Here is a 13,684-nt window from a genome sequence, read left to right as displayed (position 1 = left end):
GGCTGGACCCAATCAGGTGTGATCTCCCTCCTCAGTTCCTCCCACTCCAGCTCCCCCCTGGCCCCTCTGAGCTGCGGCTGCAATGGGCTGCCTGCTGGGATTGTGTGCATTGTGCAACTACTGTCTGCCATCTGGGCGCTGTCTGGTCCATTGGCGCACAGATAGTGCCAGCTGCCGGGCCCTCTGTGGCAGGCACGTGCCAATGTGGGGTCTGTGTGAAGTTGGTGCGATCGCCGTGATGGCTCGCATACAGTTGCCATCAGATGGGAGCCGTTCCTGAAAATAGGCTTACCTGGCACGCCTTGGCACAGTGACAGACCCGCTCACCCCACAGTGAGGGCAGTCAATGGCTGAGTGGGGAGAACGATCTACTGGTGTATCCGTCAGGCTTCAGAGGGATCTGGATCTCCCGATGGGCTCACCCAGCTCCCAAGTCATTCACACCAACACGCAGGAGATCCAAGTCGTTCCGTGGAACCAGACCGCGAGTGCAGATCTGTACAAATATACCCACAGCACTACATATGTTGCTACCATGCTGTGTGGCTGATGGAGTCTCATCCAGTAGCTTATCTGAGGGCGGGGGAGGCATCATCCAGGAGTCAGGCTTAGGGGAATACGAGTGACCTAAAAAGGGGTCGTGACTTTGAAGCTCAGAGTGTTTCCACTCATCCTGTGGCAGAGATCCCAGGGAGCATCTCAGGGGCCTGCCCGACCCCTTTGGCTGGGGGCAGGGGGGTCTCCTAGAGCTGTTGGGGTGAGGGGCTCCAGGGGCCATCAGTATGCTAATGGCACAGCCCTACATCTCCTTTCCATCAGATCCAGACAAAGGCATTTGCCTGCCCTCCCAGTGTCTGGCAGAAACACAGACCTGGATGAAAGCCAGTTGGCTTAAGCTCAACCAGGACGAGATGAAGGTGAGGCCAGCTGGGAGGGGGAAGCATCCTGAGACCTGGCAAAGGCTGGCATAGCCTCAGCACTCTAGGACATCTGCCCCCCCCCCCCCCACACACCTATGGTCAAAGTGGCCTGAGACATTTTTGCCTGCGTGGGATCTCCTGTGTGACGAACGTCTCACCTCCATCACCCATGCTGGGCTACAGCACTGCTGCCACCTGGGACTAAGTGCAGGGGCTAGCCAACAGCAGTGCACACTCACCTCCCCACCGGGCTGGCTAGGGGAGCCCATTGCTCTTTGCTCTGTGCCCTATGCTGCCTGGAATTCAAGGGGCAAGTTCTTAGAGTCCTAGGGCCAGTTTGCCCTACCTGCTCAGCCCTCCAGCCTGGGCTAGTGACCCAAAGGCCTCTAGAGGCCAGCTGGCAGAAGGCACAGAGGTACACGTACATACGCTAACAATTCTGTGCTCTTCGTCTGTAGGTAAAAGCAGGTCGCTCAAAGGTAGCGTGTCTTGAGACAAACTTCTCCAAGCAGGACGGGGGAGAAACATTTATTTCCCTGGGGGACCATTGTGTATTGTGTGTTATACAACAGCTGCCTATTAGCATACTGAATTAAATGCTAATGAGGAGCTGGCAGAGGCTTCAGGAGGAAATGAAGGGGAAGAGGTAAAGGGGGGTGGGGGTGATCGTTACCATAGAACAGTGGTTTTCAACCTGTGGTCCATGGATCCCCTGGGGGTCCACAGTCTGTGTCTAAGATTTTCAAAGGGGTCTGCACCGCCATTCAAAAATTTTTAGGGGTCCGTAAATGAAAAAAGGCTGAAAACCACTGCTGTAGGAGACAGGGAAATGCCTTGTGAGTTAAGTGCAGGCTTTAGAAAGCATGTTAGGATTTTGTTTTATATGTAGCCTTTTGTTTCCAGTATTCTGACTTTCTATCGCTCAAATCTGTTGGTAAGAGTCTTGTTTTCACTCTTTTTATCTCAGTGCTGTGCTAAGCAGAGCCAGGATCCTGAGCTGACTCCTGCCAGCTGGTGTGTGCTGTTCCTTTGGGAACAGTGTGTCTGAGTCCAGGAAGTGCTCAGTGGATCGGGGCGAGGCACTGGAGGATGATCAAGCGAGGCCTGCTTGTGTCGCCAGAGGCTGGTGGAGTCAGGCAGCTGACCCACGCTTCATGCTGAGGGCTGGTTGGAGCGAGGTGCCTCACAGCCTTGGGAAGCATCATGGAGTTAACTGGGGGTAGCATATCCTCAGGAGCTGGGGCCCTCTTCTGGCTCTCACGAGGGCCAGGAGTTCCTCAGAGCCTGAGTCTGGCCCCAGACAGAAAATGCCCTTGAATGCAGCTGTTTCTCCAAGCCTTTGATCAGTGACTCCGCCACCATCCGCTCTCTAGGTCCTGGTGCCAAGAGGTTTGGGGAGGTGGGGGGGCATATCTTCCTAAGCCAGGGAGTGTTTGTGCCTTCATGTGAGCCACGGGCCGTGTTCCCAGACACTGCGGTGGTGGGAACCAGGCAGATAATCATCAATAATAGCTCCTGCCGGGGGCACCCAAGTCAAACAGGGTCCATGCGCTTACGGCTGGGCAGCTCCCTCTGTTAGCCAGGCAGCTGCCTGTGACCCCTGGGTGAGACGCCCCGTTGCTCAGCATCCCAGCGCAGCAGCGGGGTCCATGCTCCAATGCAGATGTAAGGGAGAGTGACGCTGACAGGAGTGGGCTGGAGACAGTGGATCTCGCTGGCAGTGTCTGGCAGGCCCCTTCCTTCCAACCCTTCCAATGAGGTCACCAAGTGATTGACAGCTGTCATGTCAGCCTGCTGTTCCTGCTCCCAGCCTGAAGGGAGAGAGCAACGTGTGAGACAGGCAGTGCTGCTCTGCAACCTGCCTTGGCTCCTACTGGCCAGCTGCCACTCTTGGCCTGGGCTTGTGCACTGGGATCTGTTGCTGGCTCTGCCACTGGTGTGCTGGGTGACACTGTGCAGGTCACTCTCCCTCTCGGTGCCTCAGTTTCTCAATCAGTGAGACGGGGATGATGACACTGACCTGCTGCCCAGGGCTTGCACACAGGTGGTGCTTTGAGATCCTGGCCTGGATCTCCAAGGAGCCCTTTAATTAAAAGGGAAGCGTTCAGTGACTGCCAGAGGGAGATGGAGGCTGAAGGGAAATTCCCCGCCCTGAGCAGCTGGGGTGAGCCCTGGTATCCGAGCAGGACTCTGCTTCAAGTGGCGGAGCAGATCTGCCTCAGCAGGAAACATGCATCAGCAATGAATAGGAGGTGGCTCCGGACCTTGAGGGAATTTGTGGCCATGCCCACCCCTCTCTTGAGAGTCGCCACACCCCATTGCACAAGGAAGGCCTTCCAGAAGCAGGTGGCTGTGTGGGAATTGGGGGGATCCCCGCGGGCACCAAGTGAAGGGGCTGTAGGGCAGATATTTAGAAGACTGGGCTATATGTTGGACAATGAGTGAGGATAAAGATGTTGCAGAGACGCTTCCATTGTAAACCCTCTGGGGCACGGCTCTTCTCTGTGTACAGCACCTAGCACAACGGGGCCCTGATTTTAAGTAGCCTGTAGGTATTACTGTAATAATAATAATTTCCAGCTGCAGCTGCTGTGTTGGAAAGTGAACACAGACATACCAGAGTGCTGAACGCCAGCCTAGACTGCTAGCTGGGAGAGCTTTAGCCATCTACCCCTGTGTAGAGCCAGCCAGATAGAGTGTGCTTAGAGGAACAGCTGTCAGGCAAGCCACAGTCCCTGCTGGAAGCTCAGCAGCGTCTGCGTGGGACTAGGCAGCAGCCAAGATGCCAGAGTGGGGACCAGAGACCGTGACTGCAGTTCTTTTCTGAGTCACTTTTCTTCGCCCAAAAGGTGGAAACAAACAAACAGTTTCCGAGCGGGGAATGGAGAGAATTACTATTCATGGCGGCTCTAAACGGAGAAGAAATGAGCATTAAAGCCCACTTTATACGCAGAGAATGCTCACGCGAAGAGCTCATCCACAAAGACAATTGCTGTGCCAATATCTGCCGTGCCACTCCACTTCCTTTAACTCCTCTTTGGAACAGGCGCTGATTGGTCAGGGGAGGGGCTGGCTCCCTATTCTCGCCTCGCCAACTGGGAACAGCTTGGACTCCAGGCCTTGGCGCTGATGTCAGGGGCGGGGGACTCAAACACCAGCAAGAAGCCACTGTGGGGAATAATACAGTTTGTCTCTGGGACGAGCCCCATGCTTCCCAGCATCTCGACGCCCCAGGGATACCTTTGTATTCAATTGATTGTTAAACAAATCAGCCAGCCTTACACTGAAATTAGATTAGCAATTTACACCTTTGTAAAAGGATTAGCGGAACTCAATTCTTTTGATGTCTGAGTCTTAATTTGCATCCTTAAGGAGATGGGAGCCCATCCAGGGAGCCGGCTCCCGCGCCTCCATGGTTGTAGCTTCAGAGAGGATGAGGCAGGGCTTGTTGTCTCTGAATGAGCACTGGGGCTGATTTTGCCCTCAGTTGGGCATGCTTGGGGCCCATGGAGTTCAGTGGGGCCTGTGGAGCCAGTGGCGGCCATTATGATTTTGCTGCTGGCTTCTGCAGGACTCAAAATAGCTGTGTAGAGGCTTGGGCTTGAACCTGGACTCTGAGACCCTCTCCCCTCACCTGGTCTTAAAGCCCCAGCTCCAGTCCAAGCCCAGATGTCTGCACTGCAATTTTATGGCCCCGCAGCCTGAGCCCCGTGAGCCCGAGCCAGCTTTATTGCAGTGCAGACACATGCTTTCCAAAGTCATCTGGTGCCAGAGCTACAAGCAACACATTACACTGGGAGAAGGATGGCCATTTGATTAGGTCCAGGGCATTCACCTGAGACATGGGAAACCTACGTTTGATTCCCTGCTCTGCCATAGACTCCAGTAACGTCGGGCAAGTCTCTCGGTGTAGTAGGCCTGGCTCTAGCAGGGAGGCAGCAGCACAGAACACTGGCCTGAGGGAAGAGACAGGCACTGGGATGCAGCTTGAGCTGGGGAAGGGGCTTGGGACCCAAGGGAAGGAGGCAAAAAGAGGCGGCACTGAGTGAAAAGGGGATTTGCTGAGGAAGCTGGGCCGTGAGGACCTCAGAGCTATCTCCGGTGAGGTTGACCATTGGGACACTGATAGAGGGATAAGGTTTGGGCGCCTGGGAGTGGGCGTGGCTCTGCAGGTGAGGAGCCATGGGCTGCAGGTGGAGCTGCAGCATCTGAGCAAAGGAGCATGGCAAGCTGGAGAGAGGTGAAGATAGATCAACTGGGTGAACTGGAGTTTGCAGCCAGGCAGAGGAGGAGCTGCTCCCCTTCCTCGGGTGACACAGCGTGGGGTTGGAAACCTTCTTTCATGGTGTTGGTAATTTACAGTTTATTATTTTGCTAAGCAAGGGTTGGATGCTATTTTTTATTCTATTGTTCTGTTACTGACGCTCCTGCCAAATTTCTGGGGGTTTCCTTTAATAAAATTTAAAATGGAAGGTTATCTCCATTGTGTTGGTTTGCCTCCTCCGCTCCTCAGAGCAGGCGCAGCCTAGCTGAGGCCTGGGTCACTGCAATTGGCCTCACAAATAGGACTGGAGGAGTCCAAAGCAGGAGGTTACCATTACAAACACGAGTCAGTCAGGAGAAAGGCTTGACAGGTGGGGTCCAACCGCCCCTCAGACAGACACCCCTAAGCATGCCGTATTTCTCTGGAGCACCCCGGTTACCTAGGTTTTCTGGAGAAGACTATGAAAGTTTGGCTGTTTCCTTTGAGGAATTGAAGGCAGTGTTTAGATGGCATGAGCTGCTGGAAAGATAGAAAATAGAGGTTCTGCTGCTGGGGCAGTTAGAAGGTGCAGCTAGAAGGGAAGTGCGGACGTGGCTGGAAAGTGAAGGGGCTGTAGGGCAGATATTTAGAAGACTGGGCTATATGTTGGACACTCGCACCTTGTCAGAGCTAAAGCAAAGGTTCTTCCCCAGAGTCCAGTAGAGTCTAAGGGAACACACAACGGATTACAAGAGGCTTTGCAAGCAACAGAAAAGTTAGAACTGCCTGAAGCCCAAGATACAGATTAATGCCAAAGGACACATTTGTTGAGGGGTTACATGCTGATACTTTACAGAGAGAACTAAGGCTGTCACAAAGACAGAATCCAGACATTTCCTTTCTAGACATTAAGGAGGATGCTATACAATTTCTAGGTGGTAAAGGACCAGACAGGGCAGTTGTGGTGTGTCCCCAGCATGGATACAAATGTGTCATTGCCTCATAGCTGGGAGATCCTGGGCACGGTGAGGTGCAGGCTAGCCAGAAGTCAGAGGATGGTAATTCTGCAATGGAAGATACTTTTCAGAGGAGATGTAGAAGGGAGCTAGAGGGTTTGAAGAACTGGGCACAGGACAACTGGTAAGTTTGATCATGATGGTAACCCTATTTGCAGAAGATGCGGTGAGGTGGGACATATAGGAAGGAGGGGCACGTCTGAGTGTAACAGGGTGCTGGCCAGGAGGTCCTGAGCCAGGCCCCGTTAGCCTAGCTCCAATTAAGAAGCATTAATTGGGGCTGGCTGAGTATGCCATGCCTAATTGATAGAAGGAAAGCACCTGTGGGCCTCATTAGTCAGGGGGCTATATAGGGCTGGCAGGAAGGAAGTGAAGGGGGGGGAGAGAGAGGAGAGAAAGAAAGAAAAAAAAAAAAAAAGGGAGGAGCCAAGGGCTGTCTCTCCCTGCTGGCTGGAGAAGCGAGCTGTCCCCCAGCTTGCCAGTTTGGAGCAGTCTGTAAATAGAAGGTGGTGGGAACTGACACTGTAAATAAAAGGCACTGGTGATGCACCCAGAAGAGGTCTCTGGCTGATCTGTGGGCACAGGGGTTACAAAGTGCGAGGGAAAACAGGAGAACCTTGTTACACTGAGGATAATAATGCTAGGGTGTTAAACTCAAAGTGTCCTGGATCGGGGGTCGGATTTTGCGGAGACAAAGGATAGACCCAAATGGCATTAAAGGGCAGGCTACTGCTGTAGGGAGGTGCCCAACTGTGTTGGTTAAGGCTAATGGGATAGACATGTGGGCTTTGCTAGATACTGGATCTCAAGTCACCACCTTACAGAGCCACATTTTAGGAAACATTGAGCTCCTGATTGGTTGTTGACTGCCAAGAACAGGGTGAGACTGGTAGCAGGAAATGGTTTGGCTATCCCATGGGCTGGCTATATGGAAGCTGATATTCAAATTGGAACTACTTAATCTCCAGACCTGGGTATTTCTGTTAGCAAATGTCAGCAGTGAATGTTTACCCCCAGCAATCACCGGTCTGGATCCATGGCAGCATTGTTACAAGGAGTTGTTACAAGTATTAAAGAAGCAGGGGCAGCAGCTCCTCAGTCAAAACAAGAACATTTGGCAGAACTCCACTGGGCTTGTAAGAAGTTATCAATGTTTTGCCAGTCAATGCGGGGAAGCTTGGAAAGTGAGAATAAAAGATCTGCATCCCCATAAGCTACACCCAATACAGAAACCATTCTCATTTGTAAACCACAAGTTGGTCTCAGGGTCAGGCGTATATTGCTTTACTGCAACCTTGTTGGGGTACAGAAGGAGATCCCACAATGGTGGCAAAAAGTGTTGTCACAGTGGAAACAGGATTAGTACCAGTTAGGGCAAGGATGGCCAACTTGAGTCTGAGATGGAGCTAGAATTTACCAATGTACATTGCCAAAGAGCCACAGTAACATATCAGCAGCCCCCCATCTGCTCCCCAGTGCCTCCCGCCTGCCGGCAGCCCCCACCAATCAGTGCCTACTCCACCTGCCCATCACAAGCAGCTGTTTCACATACGCAGGAGGCTATGGGAGAGGAAGGGGTGGGGAGCGAAGGCATGGCAGGCTCAGGGGAAGAGGCAGGGGCCTTGGGAAAAGTGGGGAGTGGGGGCAGGACTTGGGACAGAGCAGGGGGTTGAGCAGTGAGCACCCCCCCAGCACATTGGAATGTTAGCATCTATAGCTCCAGCCCCGGAATCAGTACCTAGGTAAGTAGCTGCATATTAACCTCTTAAGAGCCACATGCGACTCAGGAGCCACAGGTTGGCCACTCCTGAGTTAGGGTCTGAATTATGGGGCCAGACCTGTGACACTATATAGAAATCAGGTGGTTGGCATCTGATGTGCACAAGTTGGGCAGAGATCTTGGTGCCTGGGGAACAGATTGGGGAAGTCAGACAGTGATCTGGGATGGTGGAATAGATAGATCCATATGCATGGATGAAGGAAATAGACTTGGAAAGTCCTTCAGTATCTGCAGAGCAGATGGAAGGATTAGTACAATTAATTAAGAAACATGAAAAAGCTTTCTCCTAACATCCTTTGGGTCTTGGGTGAGCCTCCCAGATAAAGCACATCATACTCACAGGGGTACATCCTCCAATTAGGGAATGATTTTGACCAATAGCTACAGCTTTATCTTAGCCGGTGAAGGAAATGAAAAAAGAGATGTTGGAGCTAATGTAATAAAAGAGAGTCAGAGTCCATGGGCTGTGTCCATTGTGCTAGCTAAGAAAAAAGATGGGAAACGACACTGTTGTGTTAATTCCCAAAAATGGAACCAGGTCACCCATAAGGATGTCTATCCCTTACCTAGAATTAAAAATTCTTTAACGGCATTAAAGTCTGCAAGTTTCTTCTCTACTATCGATTTAGCAAGTGGGTACTAGCAAATTCCAGAGGCACCAGAAGAGCAAGAAAAAAAACACCTTTGTAACACCTCTGGGACTTTATGAATTTACAAGAATGCCATTTTGGTTAGTTAATGCTCCATGGACTTTTCAGAGATTGGTGGAACATTGTCTAGGCTCTGAGAACTTTAATACCATTTTAATGTATCTAGATGACATCGCTGTATATTCAAAATCCTTTGGGGAACATTTGCAACATTTGTATGTTGTATTTGATAGACTCACACAGTATGGATTCAAAATAAAACCTTCAAAGTGTCATTTCCTAACCGAAAAGGTGACTATTTGGGACACCCAATGTCTGCAGCAGGGAAGGCTCCTGACCCAGACAGTGGCAGAATGGCAGAGGAGTGGCCAGTATCTGCTTCAGTACAAGACATTCAGAACTGCTTAGGATTTCTCAGTTAGCATCATTGATTTATTAAGGACTTTGCTCAAGTTGCTCTGCCATTACATGAATTGTTATGAGACACTGGATACAAGAACATTTCTAAAGCTGCCCAGGTAAAATGGAACTCAGAGTGCCAAGTAGCACTGAAGAATTAAAATCTCTCCTAGTGCAACCACTGATCCTGGCATATCCTGATTAGGAACTACCTTTCAGAGTGCATATTGATGCCAGCAACAATGGATGAGGAGCTGTCTTTGCTCAGGAGCAAGATAGTAGGGAGTGAGTGATTGCTTATGCAAGTCAGGGCTTAAAGGGGTCTGAAAGAAATGATGAAAAATACAGTTCTTTCAAATTAGAATTCCTAGCATTGGTCTGGGCAGTGGCAGAAAAGTTTCACCATTATCTTATAGCAACCCCATCTGAAGCGTTTATAGTTAACAAACTGGTGACATATTTGCAACCAGGCAAACTAGGGGCATTGGAGAAATGGTGCGCTTCTCATCTGGTGAATTGTAACTTCACCATCAGGTACCGATGAGGCAGAATTAATGTCAATGTCCATGTATTGTCTAGGCCTCCACAAAAGGTGACTCCAAATGAATACTCAGATGAAAGGGAGGATTTGGAAAGGCCTCCATTTCTGAATGTTCCTATCAAAGAGGTACGGGTTTATTGCCAATTTTATGTAAGGCGTGAGGTTGGGGATAAAGAGCTAGAACTTGACGTACAGTAAGATTTATGGAAGGAGATACAATCACAAAGTCCGGTAATCCAGGAATTAGTAAGGCATCTGAGAAAAGATCAAGTGCTGATGTTTGATTGCTGGAAAATGTTACCAGCTGAGGTAGTAAAACTGGTAGTAAAACAAAAGCACCTCCAGGAAGAGAATGGGAGGTTAGTAAGGAAGGTTATAGATCCTAAATCTAACAAAGCGCCAATACTGATTGTCTTGCCCAGAGAGAGAGAGTAAAGCTGGCATCAGAAGCTTATCACAATGTGTCTAGACAGTTTGGACATAAAAATCAGAATTAAATTTAAAACAGAGGTTCTGTGGGCTTGGGATGAAGGAAGACATCACACAGTGGTGTCAGAAATATGAAATTTGCAACCTGTCAAATAAAGCGGCAGTTCTGATAGAGCCATCCAGTGGAATTGGTGGCCTTCGATCATTTACAATTGGAACGCAGCCGGGATGGAATTACCGAGGTACTTATCATGACTGATCATTGCACAACATTTGTGATGGCTGTTCCTGTGAAGGATTTGTCTGCGCAGACTAGGGGCCAGGCCTTCTAGGCATATTTTGCAAGGTCTTAAGGATACCCAATGAAAGCGTTGACAGATCAGAGAGCTGCTTCTGACTCCCAGTTGTTTAAAGAACTTTGTACACTTTGTGGCGATCATAAACTGAGAACAACAGCATATCACCCTCAAACAAATGGATTGTGTGAAAAAATGAATTGGACTATAATTGGAAGGATTCACAATTTGCAACAGGAACAGAGAGCAGACTAGTCTAGGTTATTACCTGAGTTAATTTATGTCTATAATAGTTCAGTGCATTGCTCCACTGGTTACATTCCATACTATCTAATGTTCAGTAGACATGGAAGGTTGCCAATGGATGTAGCTTTATGGATTAAGATAGAGTAAAACATCCCTAATCTGTCTGATTGGGTATATGAACAGCATAAACGAATGAACATGGCAAGAACCCAAGTGCAACAGAATATGTTAAAAGTTAAGTTCCCACAAAAGAGTACTATGATAAAACAGCCAGTGCAGAGCCTTGATAATGGGAGAAAGTCTTGTTGAAACACACGGGGACGTGGAAAGTTAGCTGACAGATGGATGCCTGAGCCATATATCATGACTGACATCCTTTATGCAAATTTACCTGCGTACGAAATCGGAATAGAATCTAATGTGCACATGACTAATGTTGGACACAGGAACCTGTGGAAGTTAATCTCCCAGTGAAAACGGTGACTCAGAACCCTGGCACTGTGCGTGAGCTCCGGGTCCCGCTCTTGATGTAGGGAAATGATGTGGGGGTCCGATAGAAAAGTGGATTTTGATACCAGGGCAGACACCTAGAAGCGAAAACAGGCTGGTATTGGAGATGGGGCCGCTGGCAAATCCCCAGGCAAGTGTGAGGTCAAATCTGGGGATCCCTCTGAAAGGATTGATTGAAGAGGTGACTGGGGTAGAAGTGCCGGAGCTCTGGGAGTGGTGGAATCTGCTAAATGTATGTTAAGACAGTAAAATGTCACCGGTTTAAATATATCCAATGATTAAAATAGTAGGGTATACATGAGGACATGGACCATTAAGGGAGGTTGAGTGCAATGTCCCTGATCCTGGCTCTAGCGCCCACTCCAGCAGGGATGCAGCAGCATGGAGGGAGAGTAGGGTGACCAGACGTCCCGATTTTATCGGGACCGTCCCGATATTTCCTTGTTTGTCCCGCGTCCCGACCGACGTGCGGTCGGGACAACCGGACAAACAAGGAAATGCCCCCGGAAGTGCTCGCGCCCCCCCCCCCTGCCCCGACTCCGCCCCCTCCTCCCCCGATTGGCTCCCTCCCCGAATCCCCGCCTCTTCCCCGGGCTCACCATTCCCCCTCCCTCCGCAAGTGCTGGAGGGAGGCCCGGGAGACTCAGAGGCAGCGCGGGGCCGGGGTGAGTAACAGTCCGGCCTGTCCCAGTGCAGGCAGGACTCGGGTGGTTGGGAGAGGAGGGGGGCGACCCGCGGGGCCAGGCGACGGGGGAGGAAGCGGCCATGGCGCTCGGCGGCTCTGGCGCCCCTGAACCCCCCGAGCCGGGGCCTGCAGCAGCGCGTACGCTGGGCCCAGCCCCTGGCTAGGCACGTCTGGGCTGCCCAGCTGGTGCTATCGCGCGGTGGCCCCGGGGTGGAGGCATCGGCCGCCCAGCCCCGTTCGTTCCCCTGCGGGACGGGGGGGCTGGGGCCTGCTGCCCCCACTCCAGGGCCGCCGCGGGATAGCACCAGCTGGGCAGCAGCCCAGACACTGGCCAGGGGCTGGGCGCAGCGTGCGCGCTGCTGGGTCCCCGCAGCAGGCCCCGGCTCGGGGGGTTCGCTTCCTCCCCCGCGGCAGTGGGAGCTGCAGCAGCGGCTGCTCCCGAGTCCCGCTGCCCGGGGGGGAGAACAGCCGCCTCCTGGCCCCGCGGGCCGCCCCCCTCCTCGCCCTACCACCCAACTGAGTCCTGCCTGCTCGGGGCCAGGCCGGACTGTTACTCACCCTGGCCCCGCGCTTCCCCTGAGTCTCCCGGGCCTCCCTCCAGCACTTGCGGAGGAAGTTTTTTTTTTTTTTTTTTTTGGTCCCGCCCCCCCCACGTCACCCCCCGCCACGCCCCCCCCACGTCACCCCCCCCCCCCGCCACGCCCCCCCCACGTCACCCCCCCCCCCCCCGCGTCCCGATATTTGTCTTTGGTGATCTGGTCACCCTAAGGGAGAGACAGTCACTGAGAGGCATCTTGAGCTGGGGAGAGGGCTTGGGACCCGCCCAAAGGAGGTAGAGAGAAGGCAGTTAGAGAAGAAGGAGGCAAAAAGAAGTGATGCTGGTGAAAAGGGGATTTGCTGAGGAGGCTGGGCCGTGAAGACTGTGAGGTGCTTAGACACTATGGTGGTGGTAGGGGAGATACCCTGGGGATGGATGGCTGAGAGGCCTGAACTACAGAATCTGGATCCAGAACTTCAGCCCATTCCAGAAATGAGGACCAGCCCTGAAGGCTGGATCCATGGCTGGCCCTGTCAAAACTTCCTGAGCTTGCCAGCTTTCCCCAAAGAGTTTACAAACTAAATAGACATGACAAAGGTTGAGAGGGGAAACTAAGGTTGACAACCCTCCAGGATTGGCCTGGAGTCTCCAGAAATTAAAGATTGTGTCATGTGATGACATGTCCAGGAATATAGTCAACCAAAATTGGCAACCCTAAGGGAAACTGAGGCAGGAGGCAGATAAGTGACTTGCCCAAGATCACCCAGAAGGTTGGTGGCAGTGCTGGGAATAGAATCCAGGCCTGGTTAATGCCTTTTGTAAGTCACTACCCGCCCTGTCTCCTGTATTTCAGCACTGAGCCCCCGCCCCCATGTGTGGCCGACCGGATTGGTTACGGAGGGTAAGCAGGCACTCCTTGGAAAGGCAGCCCGATGATTCAGAGCGGCTTTGCCCCATCGCGGCTAGGACCCAGCATCTGGCTGATTATTACAACCCACCATCCCCACTTGTCATTCCTGTTTCTTCTGTTGTTTCCCGTCTGCATATGTAAGGGGACTGTTGTCCCCTTACTAGCATTCAGTGGGGGTGTTTTGGTTGGCTAGCTCCCAGCACTAAAAGGGGAAGGGTCAATGGGAAATCAGGAACCTGAGACTGACAGTCCCCAGGAACAATGGGGAGAGGCCAATGCTCCAGATCAACCTGATTGACAGGGCAGGCAGGCTAATCAGGGAGTCAGGAGGCCCGGGGGTCCCATCCTCCGTGTGTGAGCTGGAATTGCCTGAGTCAGACAGAGTGGGGCAGAGCTAAGGAGAGAGCAGGGGCCTGAGCTAAGCTGCTGGGAGCAGAGCTGCAGCAACCAGAGCCAGAGGCGCCAGACAAGCAGCCCAGGGAGCTGAAGGCAGAGCAGCAGCAGCAGCAGAGCTGAGGCAG

The sequence above is a fragment of the Chrysemys picta genome, chromosome 10, assembly GCF_011386835.1.
Source record: "Chrysemys picta bellii isolate R12L10 chromosome 10, ASM1138683v2, whole genome shotgun sequence".
Classification (NCBI taxonomy): Eukaryota; Metazoa; Chordata; order Testudines; family Emydidae; genus Chrysemys; species Chrysemys picta.
This window is presented reverse-complemented; position numbering follows the sequence as displayed.